Consider the following 20,896-nt stretch of genomic DNA (forward strand, 5'->3'; position numbering starts at 1 on the left):
TAGACGGAACAAACCTGACATGACCTAGCTTTCGCGGTTAATACTGATAAACCTCCCATGGTGGCCATGTTCTAGTTGTTGTTATGAAATGATAACGTGAACAAGTCATTTTAGAAATAACTTAGAATTTCCCATGGTGGTTCCCATGAAGGTTTTAAAAAAATAAATACTGGGCCAGGAATGGTGTGCACCAGTGACTCGGAAGGCTGAGGCAGGAGGATCGTAAGTTCAAGGTCAGCAAGGGCAAGTTAATGCAACTCTGTCTCAAAATAAAAAGAAAACAGGGTTGGATGTTGCTCAGTGGTGAAGCGCACTTGGGTTCAATCTCCAGTACCCCCCAAATGGCTATAATGTATGCACTATATATCTATATTCAGAACACAAAATGTTCTCCAATAAGCTTGTCAATTGGAGAAATTTCTTCATACGACTATACAGTTTATGCATATACATATATTAATTTTCCAGGAATATTTTGTATCGCATCCACAAATACCTAAATGATCAGAGAAAAGCACCCCAATCCTTGTAGTCTGAATCACAATTATCATCATGTTATCGGAATCTAATTGATTATCCATAATTAGGAGTTCATCAGTTTTGTTCAGAGTCATTTGAATGCATTCCAGGTTTTACTTCTATTTCTATCGTTACATTACATATTTTTAAGCATCATCCACCATTCATTTTAGGTGAATAATAAAGAGAGAAAAAAATGAAGCAATGCATGTATGCACTTATTTATAGCGGCACAATTCATAATAACCAAGTGTCCATCAACAGATGAATGGACAAAGAAAAGAAAATGGGATATTTATTTTTTTAAAAAAGGGAGTTTTATTTAACCCTATACAAGAATGAAATCAGATCATTTGCCAGTGAACGGGTAGAACTGGAGCCAAACTGAGTTCTTTTTTTTTTTTTTTTTTGGCAAGCCCATTCATTTGAATCCAACCCAAAATAACCCATTGGCCCCTGTGCGCCTCCAACATGGCTGAGGTGCATTTCTTAAGTTATAGTAGCATTTTTCCCCCCTCAGGAATCTTCTAATTTCGACTCAATCAATGGAGTCCTGTTTATGGATTTCCCAGCATAGCCGTACAGCTTGCTCAGAGAACTATGGTGGGGGGAAACTCCTTATCAGGGGATGGAATAGCAAACAGGGAGATGTCAACACTGTCCGGTTAAAAACAGAAAAGGGCAGTTACCTGTCAACGCAAAGGGGACTCCCTGGACGTCAGCATATGGGGAATCAGGTGGAAGAATCAGGATGATTTCCTCCCTTCCTCTCTGCCCAGAGCTTCCTCCAAACACAGGAGGTCACTGGACTCCAGGATCCCACCCTGTGGACCTGGGCTGTCCTCCCTGCCAGCCAGGAACCTGATGTGACTACAGAATCCTTGCAACATGCCTGTTACGGATAGAAGACTTGGGGCCAAGAAGGAGTGCAAAACATCTCACTTGCAACTTCAATATTGGTGCAGATGCAACATTACAGCTTTGGACCCTACTGTGCTAAATAGCCATTATTAAAGTGAAGTTCATCTTTTTTTTTTTTTTGGCTCTTTACTGCAAGGATGAGAAAAGTTGAAATTGCACTTTGGGTTCAACTTGTGTTTTTATGGGACTGTGAAGAAATAAAGCACAGTTTATCCATATCCAGCATACATGTACATATATATATAAACACACACACACACACACACACACACACACACACATATATATATATATATATATATATATATATATATATATACACATATATCTGTGCTTCTCTGGGGGTTCCTGTGTGTCTTGATGGCTCAGGTGATCTTGTCACTCTCTAGAAGGAAAGAACCTTCCATCTGCGTGAATGTCTACTGGGTATCGGAAGACTGGTTTATTCTCATCCTCTAGATCTAGATCTTCCCCACTCAATCAGAATCACCTAGGATGTTGCTGGATCCAGAATGATGCAGGACAGAAGAGGAATTTTCTGGAAGCAGGTTTATTCACTGCAGGGTCCAGAGGGGCTATCACCTAAAAGATTCTCTGGGACCTCCAATCTGGAAATTCTTGGAACTTTGTACCCAAGGGAGTTGGGAGGGGCTTGGAGGTTTACATTTTTTTTTTTTGCAGGAGTCTATATCAAAGGATTTCTTGTTCTTGAGTTCACAGGAAGGGCTTTTTGTGAATTAGTTAGAGGTTTTACAACACAAACACCAGTGATATCATCTAGTCTGCAGCCAAACTGAGTTTTATTGTAAGACAGAGTAACTTCGTCTGCACAAGAAATTGGAAGTCCAATCCCACATTGAGGGTTTTTTTTTTTTTTGTAGAAATTTTTGCTGGCTTTCTGTCATACAGCTTTCTGACAAGAAGAGGAACTTTTATGTTGCAAATATGGTGGAGGTTTCTGTTTCATTATGGCAAGGGTCTTCTGGGGGTGGGGGTTTTCCGGTCTGCTGCATTAAGACTTGTGTTTCCACGTGGGTTACTTGGAAAAATTACTTCAAAGTCCTGAATTCTCCTTCTGAGCTGTAAATGCCTGTCAACTTGGCCAATATCACCACTATAAAAGATCTTAGGGGGTTTATACGCAGGCTTTTCAAGCTGCACATGCTAAGGCACTTGCGGTGGTATTCCCATTTAGCTTTATCTCCACAGACGCCCTTGGGAAACTCTGGTCTTTGGCCACCCACCTGAACTGGCACAGTCCTCCCATGCCTGTGCTGCCAATCGTACTCTGCAAAACAGCTGGCCCCCAATTGTCCCATCGCCAGTCCCACCTGCCATCTTTCACTCATGATTCTTTCTTCAGGCAAGTCAATCGAGTTTGAATCTCTCCAAAGCCTTCCTAATGACAAGCACAGTCCAATGAAGAAGAGAGAGAGACTTCAGGTTGGGAACAGATTCAAATTCCATGACAGTGTGGCTCTCCTGATGCCGATGCCCAGTGTCTTTGATGCACGCTGATGCGTTCACACATCAAACATTCGGAGTAGCCTGTGCAGCACGCAGCAGAGGAAAAAAATCTCATGCTTTACACTTAGAGATCCTCAAGGCTGATTTGACTGGTTTGATGGTTTTCTATAATCCTGGAAACACTTTAAAGTTGGGATGTATTCTTAAAGATGAACAATTAATCCAGTTTTTTTTCAACAGTTCAATAAAGTCCTGAATGCAAAAATGAGCAATCTTTCTACAACATAGCGCTCATTAAATATTAGGTAAAATAATCATATTTACTATTATTTAGAAGATACCTCTAAGGCAGCCTCTCCCCCTCCAAGAACTCTAAGTGACCACTGTTCAGTGTGTCTCAGTCTAAAGATTAGACATTTTCAAAAATACAAAAAAAAACTTATTCTTAGGTTAGGGGTGGGTGACACAAAACGAGGTGGAGAATCAAATTTGGCTCATGGTCCATAGATGGCTTATTTATCCCTTAGCTTGAGGAGTATAAGCCAAATATATATAAATTTATCATAAAATTAATGTATCCATTTGTTTTTGACATAAATCAATCAAAACAAATTTTAGTGATAATGTTCTTTTTTTTTCTCCCTATATAAAATGATATTGTTTGACTTAGCTTTACATTCTGCTAGCGAGTTTGGGGGGGAAAGCTATTTGCACTATTTAAACACCTTTCCCAGGCAGAACTTTTCAATGTTGCTTCTCATAGAATAAGTAGAACGATGGTCCCTCAAAGCAGTGCAAACCCATTTATTCAGAGGGCTTGTCGGGTCTACTGCTCATTGTCCTTATGAAACGAACTGGTTTGTGAGACAAATGAATCCAACAAGATGGGATGTGAAAGCTATTTCTAATAAATAGGTTTTCATTTACTGTGTCATCTCCTGCCTCGGACTTAGAAAGAGCCACCAGGAGCCAACACCACTCTTTCTGCAGTTGCATTATGTTAATTGCGAGGGAATTACACTGCAAAGACAATCTTCATCATGCGGGCCTCTCTCCTCCAGATTCTTACTACTTATAGATCTGATCATCTACCAAATCATCCTCTGGAAGGCAGCTACCATGAAAAGTGAAAATCAGAGAAATGTCAACATACACAAGTCCTAGAAATCTGCAAATGCCCAAGACAGACAAGTTCCTGCCTTTCTGTCGTCACAGTTCTTGTTCTGACATCTCATCGTTCCCCCAAATAATTAAAATCACATCAACGTCACCATGGAGGTGTGTACATGCACACAGGTGAGTACACAGGTATAACAACAACAACAAAAAAATCTCAGAGACTAGGGACAGAGAGCACATGCCTCAGAGCCAGACAGGCTGTTTCCGTGAGCCCAGCCACTTACATATCTCTGTGGCTTTACGAATCTCGAGTACCAATCTAAGCCTTCATTTCTTCATCTGCAATATGGAAATCACAATCACAGATATTGCAAAGAGTTATAAAGGTCCATGGAATTAATATTTAAAAATTTCTTATAACGTGGGCACATAGAACTAAGTAAGAATTAAATAAAACAGTAGCTAAAATAACTGTTAGTTAATAATAGAATATGCTGCTGTTCCTTCACAATACTTATCACTTCTATAGGTTATTACTAAATGGCCTTTTTTTTTTAGATCTAAGGGTGGAAAAAAATCCCTAAAGAGTTTTTTTTAACATCTCCGTCCACATGGATGATAAATGATGAAGATAAGGTTGCTTGCCTGTATCTGAGCATAATTAGTGAAAGTAAATTCCAGGGTAGCACAGTACTTACTTCTAAAGCTGCTAATAATTAAAGAGCTGTTAGCTTGCAGTGTAGACAATGGGACCCCCTCATGATAATCCTGAAAATTGCCACCTCATTAGCTTCTGTTCGCATTGTAAAATGGTTGTTCTCAATTTGGCACTTTCTTACCTTCCCCAAATCCCTATGACCCCCCTGGTCCAGGCTCACAGGCAACCATCAGTAAACACAACAATATTCTCACTGCGTCCCCAACAACAGCCCACTGCTTTGGTAATTACCATAGAAAATATTCAGACAGAGCAGAGGCAGCCCCAATCTTGGGCTCTTATCATCTATTTGGAAAAAAAAAACAACATAATATAAGAACATAAACAAGTCAGAACATAACAGCAACATAAAACCACACACCAAGAGCTATAGGAAGAAGCAATCGTGGGCACGGAGTTTAGATTTTTTTAGTGTCTACACAATGTATTCCTCAGTATTTCAACTCATTTGTTCCCCTGTCTCACCCGAGTTCTTCAAAGAGTCCTCCGTAAATTAACCAGTACCCTGGCTTGACTGATGACCAAACAGAGAGCCTCAGGAAATAACTAGGTAACTTGCTCCAGGTCTTAAAGTTAAGAGGCAAAACCACAGTGCAGAATCCAGATCTTTTCACTCAAATCCATGGTTATCAAACTACATCAGGGATTTGGATCCACTACAAGGAGACGCCCAGGGGATTCCAGGGATCTGAGACAACCTCTTCTAAAGAGATCATGAGCCAGCACAGGATCTGTGGATCAATGGAAGGCAAGAGGAAGGCAAGGGGCGATCACTCTGAATGGGAAATCATGGCGGCAGGGATTTAGAATACTAAAGGACAAGTTCAGATCAGTGACTTTACATGCCGTGTCCCAGGAGGAGACTTGTGTGGACAAGAACAGAGAAGTCATTCACGAGTCGTCCACACTTCCTATTGCCTGGACAGGACAGGAAGGATGGACCCAAGGCTTAAGCAGTTGTATGGAGCCTAACCCAGCCAAAACCCAACCCTGCTACTTCTAATGACAATCTGTCACTTTCTACCACCTGAAAGTCTGATACGACTTTTAGATTCCGTCAATATGATTCCCTGGTATCCTCACCACCATGGACATGGCCGGATGCCCTTTAAGAAATCTTAACATTTACTTATAAGAAGTAAATATAAGAAGCTTCGGACCAGACTTTCCCATATTCCTCGTCTCGTGTAATCTGCACAATCACCAAAGTAGATGAACCGGGCGTTCCAACACCCTGCATTCAGAGACTCGGGACTCAAAGCTCAGGAGCCACATTTAGGAGTCAGGATCTAGACTGTACTTGTGGCTGATATTTATTCCAGTGTGATAATGATCTATTCCTGGACACTAATAGGGGAAAACAGAGTCTAGAGAACCCACAGGTAAGCTTCATGATGCTCTCTGCCTATTGCAGCACCTGGGTAATATTTTTATCCAGGTACTCGGGGGTTTGCTTCTGGGAGCTGCTTGCCTAGCATGTCCTCCTACTATACCCCAAACTGCAAGCTACCAGAAGGAAGCAGGTGTTCCACCTAGACCAACCCCAATGTGTGTATTTTCAATGCAGAATGAGCCACTCTTATCAAGTCAGGGAAATTTTATACCTGTACCTGTATCAGTCAGCTTTCTTTTGCTGTAACAAAAATCACCAAGATAATGACAACATAAGGTGGAAAGATTTACACGGCACATGGTTTGCAAGGTTTTAGGCCATGGTTACTTGGTTCCATTGTTTCAGGGGCTGTGGCACAGCTGGACATCAGCAGGTAGCATGTGGTGGTGCAAAGATGCTTACTTCCTGGCAGCAGAGAAAGAGAGAGTGGACTGGAGTAACATTCTCTCTTCAAGGATATACTTCCTCCAACTAGGACCTGCTCCTAAAGTTTTCACCACCTAATTGCAACTCATCTCAGTATAGCTTTTTATTGCTGATTCGTATCCCAATACAGGGATATAAGTGGGGTTTTTGTGTACTTGTATATGTTGGACACTTTGGTGGATGCTATTCCAAATCATGTGGTTACGAACCCTCAAGCTCAGGTTTGGGTGTGTATTTTCATTTCTTGTGGGAGTATTACTAGGAGCAGAACTTCAAAGTAAAATGGCATTGTGCATTTAACATTTCAGGGAATTGCTAGGATGTTTGTGAAATGTCTGCATCATTTTGCAATCCTACCATCATTGTTTTAGGGTTCAACTTTTCCACAAGGTCACTAACATTTTTCTTTGTTTTTGTTTTGTTGTTAGCAATCCCTGTGAGGGACAAGGTATCTCCTTATGGTTTGGATTCACCTACCCCTTATCGCTAACCATTTAGAGCATTGTTTCATGTATATATTGGTTATTGGTACATCCCCTTTGGAACTACATCTGCTCTTATATTTAGGTGGTCTATGATTAGTTATGAGTTACTATTTGTATATGGCGTGCGGTAGGGGTCTGAGCCGCTGTGAGCTCTACATCAGCTAAAAGGAAAGACGTATTCAATGTGAATGGAACACAGAAGCTAAAATCTGAAATGCAGATTTTTTTTCCATAGGACAGAATAATTGTATCCTTACACCTTCAATTCCCAACTGCAGAGTCATTCATAAAATTTCCCCAAGTCTGATGCCAACAATGTTTACATTATTTTAAAAATATTTTTAGCAGGGCCTTATCGTTCAACATCCTAATGGGGTAATGTTTTTGTTCTTCATGAAGAAAGAAGAGGTTTTGATGTAAGATGCTGTGTGCTGCCAATTACCTCTGAGATTCCTCTCTGAAATACTTCTACTATGTTTCATTAAAACTCCAAAAAGCGGTGTCTACTTAGATCACTCAGGCATGAGGATTTGATTGCTCCTCCCCATGCTTATATTTTTTTGGCTTGATATGAAATATTAATATGTACAGAGACTGTCTTTTCTACAAATGGACAGAACCATTCATTTCTCCTCTGAGTTATAAAAATTTATTTTTATGAGCATACTAACAGGAAAACTGAGTTCTAATCACTGTTTTTTTCCCCAACTCAATTTCCTTAGCTATGTATGGTGTATACTGAGTTTGAGGTTAATAGTGAAAACAATAACAACAGTTATGAGGTTTTTTTTTTTTAGCCATTAGGATTTATTGAGCTCTTTTTATTTCAGAGTATTTAAACTCCTTGCAATGATTATCTATTTAATCTTGATAACGATGAAGAGATTTAATCCTTTTTTTTCCCCCCAGATGATCAAGCTGTGGGTTAGAAAGATGAACTGATATGTTGATTCCCAAAGGTCTGTCAAGAAAGAACTAAAGCCACCAGGACCCGCCACTTCAATATAGGGACATCGTGTCAATCATTGCCTTTCCTGGGTCTTTCGACACAAGAGGCAGCTATCAATCTTGGAAGGCAGGTCAATCCCAGGGCTTGGCTAAGAAACTTTCTCATCTAACATATTTATGATTGCTGAATACTTACTGTGGATACGGTGCACCTGGGGGTTACGGAATATAAAGAAATATGTCTTTGTGGGACTGCTTACCACAGTGGGAAAGCAAAGAAACTCTCACCTGCCTACAACACAAGACAGAGGGTGCCACATCTTTGCAAAACATGAGGTGTGGTTACGAGAGGAAGACCACCACTCCAGGTGGGAAGATCGGAGGAGACCTGGGCAGGTGTAAGGTGAACTCTGCTGTAGGATCGGATTCGGTGGCAGCAAAAGACCTCTCTGAAAGGCATTGAAGATCCCGGTGTCTCAGGTGGAGAAAAACACGATAAATTACGGCAGAGAAGAATATGAGTTGTGTGTGCCCGGCGGCATGCAAGGAAACACTAATCAGTTCATTTATACTTGTATGGTCAACACGGAGAACACAGCGTTTCCCTGGGTAATGGAGAGGAAGTAGAAAGATTATTCGAAACAAATTAGGTGCAAGTAGAAATTCATCACGGGGAAATAAAGAGAAGCCTGGTACGCACGTGGCCAAGCAAATCCCGTTAGCTCTAAGCTCTCTATGCCTCCAAGATGCTGTCCAGCATTTGATGACTTAAGATCCAGCCCAAAGCAACCATCCCCCCCAAAAAAGTAACCCTCCGATCAGGCTGAAATGAGGATAGAGATGATCAGTTCTCACCAAATACACACAGAAGCTAGCTATAAATTATCTCGCTACAATTAAAACAAGCACAAATTCATCCTTTGATTATCCTTGACGGTTGACATGAACTTAAGTGGAAGACTCTTCCCAGAGAATCATGGTTGAAAACAGTAGGAGAGGGCACATCAGAGCTGAGCAGAGGTGTCTGATGTTGGCTAGGTCTTCCAAGGACAATGGAGGGCTTCTACGTAAGGAACAGAAACAGGCTGCAGTGACCCAAAAAGTCCACCGTGACCCAAATAGCAGGCGTGGTCACCGTCAGGCCCCAAAATCCTTTCCATAAATGTCAGGCATCCAATCAGAGAGGAAACTTCACTAGCAGCAATCAAAGCTGAATTCACTCATGTCTATTTCTAGAAATGTTCTGTATCGCAAGGACACACACACACACACACACAAAAAAAAATCCCAAACTATTTTACACATAGATATAGATTTCTCTTTTTAATTTTTTTCTTGGAGCCCTAAAATAAGTGTTAAGCTAGAGCCGAGACAGATGACAGTGCCAAATAAGGAACCGGGGAACATAGAAATCGCCAACTCTCTCTACCTCCACAGTCTCTGTGCACATCAAGCTCCACACTCTGGGACCAAACCCTGAGCCAGTCACCATTTCTGGGCATTTATGGACGGTCAGATCTGCCTCACGGAAACGGGCTACGCATCACCCTTTCCCTCCTGTCTGCAAGCCCTGGGTGACCCTGGGGGACGCTGAGCCAAGAGCCTGTCATTTCTTTGAACGTCGCACACCTTTGAGGGGAGCGGTCCTTAACAGATGTCCCTCACGTGTGACCCCATAGGGCAAAGATCTTGCAATCCCTCCGTGTGGAGGCATCTCATTCTCCACAGGAGGATTTGGGGGGAGAAGGATGATAGGCTGGGACCAATCCTTTTAGGTTGTTGGTAAACACTTCCTCTGCTTTTATACCAAAGGAAAGGACTTCTTCAACTTCATTGTATGAATATATGTGTCAGAATCACCTATAAAGCGCACAGTGGGCGACGTACGTGGGATGTTATTGGTTATAGGTCTCCAAATATTTAAGCTCATTGACATATTCCCACATGTCTACATGTTCAGGCTTGGCTATGTGTTGGAAAAAGAGAGGATTAGACTTAGGTTTTTAAAAGAAAGTTACGGGACAGTGCATACATGTTCCCCGTCTCAAACAAGAGTGAAAAAATTAGAAAAAAAAAACATACCCAAACATTTGATTTGAAAATGGACCTTTATAAACATAATTCATGTGAAACTGGCTCAATTATATCTACAGTGTGACTTTTATTGCTATATATGTTATTTTATTTAGAGATAGGGTCTCCCTGAGTTGCTTAGGGCCTTGCTTTGGCTGAGGCTGGCAAAAAGCTATCTTCCAACGGTTAGGGGAGTTTCAGAGATCTGCATCTATAGACAGCTGGCTCCATTCCTGGGGGGCTCCAGGGGAGGCAGAACATCATGGCGGAAGAGTGTGGAAGAGTGTGGCCCAGGGAAGCAGCTCACATGGTGATCAGAAGGCAGAGAGAGACTCCACTCTCCAGATATAAAATATATACCCCATAGCTACGCCCCACAATGAACCAACTCCTCCAGCCACACCCCACCTGTCCTCTGTCAGCACTAAGTTAATCCCATCAGGGGACCGATTCACTGATTGGGTTAAGGTTCTCATGACCCAATCATTTCCCCTCTGAACCTTCTTGCGTTGTCTCACACATGAGCCTTTGGGGACCCCTCACATCCAAACCATAACCCTTCCTCAGTCTTCCCAGATCTGTTTTTCCCCGTGAAACTCAGCTTGGGAGAACAACCCCTTGGGAGAAATACTGGTCTCCCAATTTCTCACAAATCCCATAATTTAGCTGTCAGCTGTCTCTCTCTCTTTCTCTGATAGACTTTACCCTTAACCAATGGTAGATCTGCTTTTAATTTATTGGCTAATCTCTTTTTACTGTGGACATGCGGAAGGCGCTCTAACATTTATCAAATTAATATGCACATCATTTGGTACATATTGTGCCTGGGTGCAAAAAGTTCAGAGTGATTTCAAGATAACCTGTTAGTTTTTTTTTTTTAATCATACATTGCTACGCTTTGCAGATATTCTAAAGTGAATATGATTCATTTAAGAAATCAAGAAAATATTTCCCTTTAAAGGGATGCTGTCTCTGGAGCTGGGAATGTACAGTTCAGCCACAGAGTGTGGTAGGTTTGATCCTGAACCCTGCAAATAATAATGATAATAATAATAATAATAATCATTATATATATATATATATATATATATATATATACACACACACATATACTCATATATATATTTTTAAAGGGCTTGCTCTCCATTTATAATGCTTGTCTTAGGTCTTTGGTTTTGTGACATGTCACAGACAATTTGGACCAAAGGCAATATTTCCCGCTTGGCCATCAGAATGCAGATATTAGTTACATCTGAGTAGTTTGTGCACATTGGAGAAAAAGATATCAAAATATCTGCTGGTTCTGGGTGTGATTATAACTTCCAAAGCTTACTCAAGGAGGCAACAGTTTTAAAAAAAAGAAATTGGCAAGAGTTTACAGGAGATTGGATCGAACAGCATGAAATCACTTCCAGAGGTGACAGCAATAAATCTTTTTCTTAAATGGCATCCACATCTACGGCAGACTCTACACTGGAAAGAGATTAACTCACTCTGGAGCTACTCCAGCCCTAGGGGTCAGAAAGGTGACAAGAGTCACAGCACAGCTGTCCTGACACTGCCTGCAAGTGGGATGACCAATGAGGAGCCACCTTCAGGAAACACAGACAGACAGTCTGGCAGAAGAACCGAGAGGCCTCGGAACGGGAGGGATGAAGGTCTGTGTCTCAGAAAGGTCCAGAGCATCCATCAAAGTCCTGGGAAGTGGACTCAATTTCAGGGGCTGAATTTCAATCCCTGGGAGAGAAATTTTGAGTCACGAAAGTCTCATGCTGCATTTTCTATAGGATCCTGGAGAATACTAGATCTTTCTGTAAGATCCAGTATTCTAAAGGAATATGCTCCAGCTACAGCAGAAAGATCTAGTATTCAGAAGCACCATAAATGCCAAAGAGAAGTGTATGGATATAAACTAAGTCACAAAATAAAGGCATAACCCATGCACAAGCCAAGGAGGGTGGAGAAGTCCCTCTGTCACACCTGCTGTGAGAGAACAAGATATGGCCCAGAAACTGAGATAGCAAGGAAGGTTCAAGGGTGCAACCAGACAGAAAGCCAGGAACCAGTCAGGGAAAGACTTGAACGACAAGCCAGTGAAGGGACTCTTCCATGTGGTTAGGGAAGGTACCTTAGACCCACCATCTCCAAAAACAACTTGGGGAAAATGTGGTAAAGTTGACACACACATATCCCAACCCAGAGTGACTGACCATCCGTGGCAAGATGAAATGCTAACTAGAGACATGTTCACATCAGAAGGCTGTACCTGTATATCTATCTATAGCTAAATATCTGTGTATATATCTAGACCTACATATAGATATATCTATGTATCTATACCTGATCTATCTATCCATATCTGTACATAAATCAATCAATCAATCAATCATATATCAGGGAATTCATTGCCAAATGTTTTTGTTTTGCTTTTTGCAATACCCAGAAGTGCTCTCTATCTCTGAGCTATGTCCCCAGTCCTTTTTATTTTGAGACATGGTCTCACCAATCTGCTCAGGCTGGTCTAGAACTTACAATCCTGCTGCCTCAGAGACCTGTGTGGCAGCAATTAAGCATGCACCCCCAGGCCCAGCACCAGGGCCCTCTAACATGAAATTTAAGTGGCCAGTAATAGAAAAATGGACACATATATCATGAGATAGCAGAGTATTATTATACTGCACCATTAATGAATTAGAATGCCAACTAATCATATCAAATACAGGGAAAACACAACAAATAGCCAATTAACAGGCCATGGGTCATGTCATTCATATAAATGTTAACAATTCCAAATACTACGAGACATTTTTGGGTAAATGGATTTGTGATAAAAGTATGCACACGTGAATGGGAAGGAAATATGTTTTGAATATTTACAATTCCCTTTTAGGAGTGAAAATGCTAAAAGAATATTTTTATTTTTCTGCAGAACTTCTCTATTCAAGTTACCCCCCAATATTTTTTGGGGGGGTGGGGAGTACTGAGGATTGAACTCAGGGGCACTGGACCACTGAGCCACATCCCCAGCTCTATTTTGTATTTTACTTAGAGAGAGGGTCTCACTGAGTTGCTTAGTGCCTCGATGTTGCTGAGGTTGACTTTGAACTCTGGATCCTCGTGCCTCAGCCTCCCAAGCTGCTGGGATTACAGGAGCGGGCCCACCAAGCCCAGCACTGAATTTTTTTTTCTCCCTCTCTTATTTTGTCAGATTTCACTTTTAGAAGATCTATTACCGTGATGTCAACTTATAATGTCAAAATTTAGCCACACACATGCCCCTGTCCTGGTATCTGAGAAACTGTTTGGCAACCATTACTAATTTTTGAAAGGAAAAAGAAAAATGGGTTTTGGTGCCTGGTAACTGGGAAAGCATATGGATATTATGCCATTCAAGAAAAACCTGACAGATGTATAAGTGTTCAATGTTAAAAGCATGGAAATCCGATCAGTGTCTGATTACAGTCACCACTAAGTGTGGTCACTATAACCACTAGGATGAAGCCCAGGTGGGCAGAGTACAGAATTGATCACTATGAAATTAGCATGCAACAAACATAATACTGCACTCAATGGCATGAGGTCAGGAATCATAGTGGGGAAAAAAATCCTTCAAGCCTTTTCTGTCCTCATTCCTGAATGTGATCAGGACAGTAGCATACCAAGAGCCCATTCTGCTCCAGCTGTGGAGTCCACCCATGTGGGTTTCTGCGTAAGGAAATCACAACAAAGCCACATCGAGTCACTCCTACTTTATGCTCCCAGGGAAATCACTCCCTCGAAGAACAGCTCAATCTCATATCGCCAATGTACCAGTTAATTGCAATAACAAAACTCGCTTTTCAGAGAGAGAGCTGACTGCTGGTGACTGGCAACTGGGAGAGCTCAGAGGAGCCTGGAGAGCATTTGATCCATTGGCAACAGAAACACTTACACCGCACGCTGCCTCAGCTGAATTGGAGACCTTGACAACTGGAGTTGACGTGTTAATGCTGATTGCTAACCGCTCCGCAGAGAAACCCTGCCGAAGGTACAGGTGGAGATCACATTGCAGATTTTATTTATTTTTTTTTTATTTCCCAGAAAATAACACCCATTTGCTTGCTGTCGAGCAATGACCAAAGGGTAATTAGATCTTCGCCTTGGGGTGCAAAGAGCCAAGGGTGGAATTGTGCTCCCATGAGAACCACTGAGATCCGAGGTGCAGGGACATTTCACAAGGCTCCTGAGACCCCCAGGTGGTACATAAAGCAGGAACACAGAATTGCAAGCGAGAAGCCCTGGATACAGACTCCAAAAGCCACTCTGGATATCACTGTCTTTACTCTCAGACACAAATATTTCCCCAAGACAAACCAAATATGTCTTCTGTCTTCTTTTAGGAAAAAAAAATCCAATCCTTCAAAAATGTTATTTCAGGGTACAGGAGTAGTCACATTCATTATTTAGAGAATACTGCCACAAATGTATATTGATTTTTTTTAGGTTTTATAATGAAATTTGCTTGATGTGGCTCTCTTCACAAATGAAATGAACATTGACCAGTCTGATTGCATATTGACAATGAAATCATCCTTAGATACAGAAGGCTTTGCAGATACTGTCAGAGAAAGTTAGACACGATGAGCCGGCTCTTTTATGACTTGACGATATTAGCTCTGACCCTAACTTTGTCCTTCCCTGTTGTTTGAGAAGAAGGAGGACGGAGATATTGCTTCTCTTTCTCCTCTACCTTAAAACAGTTCTGCTGCAGTAATACATTTGGGGAAAGGTAGAAGGGGTGAGGGCTTTCTAAAGCACATGAGGAGAACGTGTTCTTTATCCTTCCATATTTAACAATACTCAGAGCATAGAATCATATCCAAAACCAGGTCCAATGCTCTCATCCATTAGTACCAGTCACTACTTGTTTGAACAGAACTGGAAAACTCTAGCTCATCACCTACCCCATTTCAATGCAAAGAAATGAAATGCATTCCACTGTTTTTGCATGTACTCAAAACACTGTGTCCCTCAGAACTGCTGACGAAGCGATTCTCCAGTTCTCTGCACAGGACTCACCATCTTATCCACCCATTACAGAAGTTTACTTAATACCCCGACGTCTCTGAAAGAAACAAACAGCCAGTATCCTGAGAATTGTACGCCTGTTACTTTGCTGGACAAATAATTTCTATGTTTCCTGCCAGGTTTCTGGTCTATGTACTGGGCACCATCACAGGATGGTATAACTGTGGGACGATGGTTTAAGATTTCGTAAATGGTCATGTCCTACATGACAGAATAGGTCCTGGGTACCTGCTGCCTTGCCAGCCTCCGGAAAATAAAATGCACACGGTCCCTGTCCCATGGGAACTTGGCCCCAATAGGCAAAGAATCAAAATTAAGAATTGATAAAAGGGATTATATCAAGTTTAAAACTTTCTTACAGCAAAGGAAGCAATCAACCAAGAGAAGAGACCAGGATGGGGTAGTGGCTTAGTGGTAGAGCACTTGCCTAGCACATGTGAGGTTCGATCCTCAGCCCCACATAAAAATAAATAAACAAAATAAAGATATTGTGCCCATGTATTAAAAAAAAGAAAAAGAAAAAGAGAGACTATCCATGGAATGAAAGGAGATCTTTGTCAGCTCTTTATCCGACCAAGAATCAATATTCAGAGCCCAGTAAGAACTCAAAAACTTTAATAACTATAACAACAAAAACCCCAATCCTTCATCAAGGTAAATGGTCTGAATAGATATTTCTCCAAAGAAGTGAAAATGGCCAATAAATCCACAGGAAAAAATGCTCAATATTTTTAGCCCACTAAGGAAATGTAAATCAAAAACTACACGGAGAATCCATCTCATTCCAGTTAGAATAAATATTATCAAAATACAGAAACCTTCCTGCTCGTGAGGATGTGGAGAAAAAGGAAATTCCTAGACACTGCGGGTGAGAATATAAATTAGTACAGTCACTAGGGAAACCAGTGTGTAGCTTCTCCAAAGACCCATCTACAAATAGAGCTATCATGGGGTCCAACTGTACAACCCCAGGTATACATTTAAAAAGAAAAAAAAAAAAGAAAGATAAAGCCCACACGCACAGAAACATATGCACACACAATACCTGCACACCCATGTTGTTGAGGGTGGCAATACCTGCACACCCATGTTATTGAGGGTGACACTATTCACAAGTCAAGATATGGAATCGGAGTAGTGTTTGTCCACAGATGAGTGAATAAAGAAAACGCAGTATATGCCCATGATGCACTATTCAGTATTATTCAGCCATAAAAATAAATCTTGTCATTTGCAACAAAATGGATGGAACTAGAAGACACTGTGTTAAGTGAAATAAGCCAGAGACAGAAAGACAAGTACTATGTGTTCTCTCTCATATGTGGAAACTACAAAGAACATTTTAAAAGATCTGAAAGTAGAAAAAAGGTGCTCACTGGGAAGAAGAGGAGAGAAGGGAGCCAGTGGAGGAGAGAGAGAAAGCAAATCGTGCTACCTGCCTGTCTGAAAATTCCACAGTGAAGACATTAATTTATACAATTAGTAAGTATTAATCATCCCAATAAAAAAAAGAAAAAAAATTACAATTTTCTTGCCTTATATTTAAAAGGGGATAGAAAGGTTTAAATGCGATTATTTTTTCTTCATTTTACATTAATTTTTTAGAGATTGTGTTTATAAATTCTGACACCTATGTACACTTTAAAAGCTAACTACAACTTTTGCTTGGTAGAACCAATAAAACAAATACATATAAAAAAGTAAAAATACTCCAAGAAGAATCGTAAACAAACTCTACAATTGCCAAAAATAAGAAAGAAAGGAAGGAAGAAAGAAACCCACATTTGTTAATTACCGATTTTAGGATCAAAAGAAGTTCACTCATTTTTCTGTGTAGTTGTATATAAGTATATTTAGTGTGTATAACAGGATCAAAGGAATTAATTCATTGTTTGGATATGAAGGCTCCAGCAATTTGGAAATAATTTCAGAACAGTGTAATTTTTGCTGTGTAATGCATCTGTCAAAAGTTGTGAATTTCACTGTTTATGAAAGTGTGTACATCAAAGATCAGGAATGTTGACCACTCCTAGGCATTTCCAAATATTCCCAAGGGCTCCTTATGGAATGTAACAATGAGTGAATACAAAAAATCTCAAAATATAATTTATAAAATGTATTTTACAATGACATTTAATACTTTAAGAAATTACAATGATGGTTATTACATATCATTGTCAGTTACATTGATATGATGAATGTAAGGGTCAATTTGCATTGTCAAATGGATTGGGTTAAGAGATGGTGAAGATTCAGAGGCTTCTGGGTGCTCTGTGAGGGTGTGTCTAGGAATGATTGGCATGTGGGAGAGCCAACTGGAGTGGAGACCCTCCCTAAGTGTGGGCAGCACCGTCCAATAAGATGGTGGCTTGGATGGCATAAAGATTGAAGAACAGAGGCAGATGCAAGCCCATTTCTTGATGGCTGCTGAGATCACCTGCGGACGTCAGATTCTCCCTCCTTCACTTTTCTAAAGCAGACTCTACCGGTGATTCCAGGAAGTTTCCAGAAGCCTTCAATCTCAGACTAGGGTAGCACCATTGATCTCTCTTGTTCTGGGGCTTCAGCCTCCTGGACTGGGCAGCTGCTGGTTCCACCAGCTCTGCAGCTGGCAGATGGCCACTGTGGACTCTCCAGCTTCTGGTCACCTAAGCCAACCTAATAAGTCCCCTTTTATAATCATACCTCCTGTTGATTCTGTCCCTATAGAGAACTCTAATACCACGAACTTTTGAATATAGAGATTTAAAATACATGAGTACCACTCATATTCATATGTGAATATATATGTGAACATAGGTATAGATATTTATATATGAATATATAAATACATAAAATACCTATGTGTTATTTATATATAACATGTAACACACACACATTATACATGAAATTTGTGGTACGTAACTCAGAGCCTAAGATTAGAACTTGGGTGTCAGATCACTGATCCCTGTGAAAGGGTTGTACTCAATATTCTATCTATTGGCTTCTACCCAAAGTAGTGCTTTTGCTCTGATTTGGATGATAACGGGGCATTGATTGGGATCCCATCTCCTATGAGCTTTTACGGGGCTCAGAAAGTCAATGTGCCTGGCTGGGTTCTAGGTTTTTCCCCTTCTCTGTTTCACGGTGGTAGCGGAGACCCAACTAGCCTGACTGGCCTCTCCTCTGGTTCATAATATCAGACTGCAGTTCTACTCTGGCCGAAGCAGCAGATAAACACTGCACCACTTTGTCTTCTTGTCCTTTAAATTTTTTTTTTCCAGTACTGGGGACTGAACTCAGGAATAATGTTACTCCTGAACAATATCCCCAGACCCTTTTTTTAAAAAAAATTATTCTAATTAGTTATGCCTTTTTAAAGTTTTATTTGATTTTGAGAGAGAGTCTCACTAAGTTGCTGAGGGAGCCTCCAATTTGCAAACCTCCTGCTTCAGCCTCCCTCGTACCTGGGAATACAGACCCGACCCACCACACAAGGCTGTCTTTTCCTCTTTTTGATGCATTCACTTCTTTCTAAAACAGGACCAGAAGGAGAGGTATCTGGGACAAGTAGAATTTGGATGTTATTTACATGTAGGTGTATCACACCAACCTAACAATAAGACCCTGTTTCTCAGTTTCTAGCGGTGACACCTAGCATGGTATCCTGTACATGTACATCAATAAAATGGTCAGTAAGGGTCCATATTTTCTCCAGAAAGCAAGACCCAGTGAATTTTTTCATAATTATTTTGTCCAAATCCTTTCATCTCATACATCATAAGATGCTAAATACGAGGATACATTAAATGAGTCCTGATGTTTGAAATCTCCTTAGGAAAGTATCAACCTAGGAAGCAACTTACATGATTTACATAAAACAAAAGTCATTAAAATTAATTTTAGTGGTTAAGATAAGTATTATAGCTCCATTGAAAGACCCATGAAATACTATAATAAACACCTTCATTCTGTATAAAACATCTTAGGGACTCTCACTAGTTAGACCTGAGATGCTCCTAACAGCTCCTGCATTGGACAGGCAGGGTCTGAAACAGGCTCAGGTCAATTAAGTGCCTTGTCTATGGTTGAACAGTTAGGAAGCAACCTCTGAGTCCCAGTCAATACAGAAATACCGGTATGCATATATTTGAATGCTAAATTGGGATCCTTATGAAAAAACATATGGCCAGGTTCAGATGAAACAAGCACCTAATCATTTGGGAAATGAGCAGTGTCCTGGGGTCAGGGGCTTAAATAATAAGGTCCACCACTGTCTAGCTCCATGACCTTGAGCAAATCATTCAGCTTCTCCTAACTTGAACTTTCCACCGTCTGCAAATGGAAAGGAGCAAAATTATCAGTGATGCACACACACTGGTAGTGAATTTCAGTGACTCCACCTTGAGAGTTCTGGAAACATTTAGGCTCAGTAATGAAGTCCAGGAGGGTGCTTACACTCCCAGGAGGTTTCAAATCCTCGTAACCAATGGACCTGTCCCCTTAAAGGCTCCTACAAGTGACCTGAAACTCAAAGTATATGGCTTCAGGCTACACAGATAATCAGAGAGGAGGTTGAAATCCACAACAAATCATCTGAACTCCTCTGACCATCTCTGCCACTTAAAGCATGCACAACTATACATCCCACTGATTACTCTGCTAATTTAACAAGAACTAGGAGCCCTGAATTCTACCTTTATGGATAGGTAGGAAGCACCCATTAAGTACTTAAAAACTAACTAAGTAGGCTGGGTGTGGTGGCACACGCCTGTCATCCCAGCACCTTTGGAGGCTGAGACAGGAGGATTGCAAGTTCAAAGCCAGCCTCAGCAACTTTGTGAGGCCCTAATTAACTCAGAGAGACCCTGTCTCTAGATAAAATCTTTTTAAAAAGGGCTGGGGATGCGGCTCAGCGGTTAAGTGCCCCTGGGTTCAATCCCTGGTACCAAAAAAAAAAAAAGATTGAAACAAAAATTAAACCAGGAAAGTAAATGAAGGAGAAAGAAGAGGCACTGGGAAGAGAAAGAGGAAGAAATAGAGCCTATTATAGTCCACACATGTATGTCAAAGTGAGCCCCCATATTATGCATATCTATAATGCACTAATAAAAACATGTTTAAAAATGCATATCAAGAAAAAAGTGAGGGACCCTTGAAAACACCCACCTTTTCTCCAACCAGAAATATGTCTCCCCGGATCTACACCTTGCTTTCAAAATGACAAACTGTTTAAAGGCTCCGGAAGCTAAAGAAACAACAACAAAAAAAAGGTCTTTGAAGGGCAGGGGGCGGGGAGCCAACTTTCCTTCAAAAATCCAAAGGAAAATGCCCCTGAGGAAAGTCTTGGGAGCAGAAAGAGATGGACAGGTGACTTAGGAGCTCTGCGGTCCAGATGCACATGTGGAAACGAAGCCTGATCTGAACGATCTAAGCAACACTAATACATTTCATTCTTTATATGAGCCGATACAGAGGAGGCTGAGACGGATTCAGAAGGGAAGATAACTAAGAATCTTCAAAAGGAGCCCGATCCTGCATGATGGCTAAATTACCCTAAGTGTGGCTCACCTGTCCTGCTAGTAGATTCTCTCATGTTATATCTGGAGGAAAGTCTGCAACTTTTAAGGTCTAAAGGCCATAAAAAGAAATAGATTCATATAGATATATAAAGAAAAATATATGCATGTATATTTTATATACAGAAGAATTCCTTTGGCTTTGTATTCTGAGGTCACTTCCCAGCAGTTCATACTGGGCTACTTCTGTGTGCCCACTGGA

This window comes from Urocitellus parryii, chromosome 2 (genome assembly GCF_045843805.1).
Source record: "Urocitellus parryii isolate mUroPar1 chromosome 2, mUroPar1.hap1, whole genome shotgun sequence".
Classification (NCBI taxonomy): domain Eukaryota; kingdom Metazoa; phylum Chordata; class Mammalia; order Rodentia; family Sciuridae; genus Urocitellus; species Urocitellus parryii.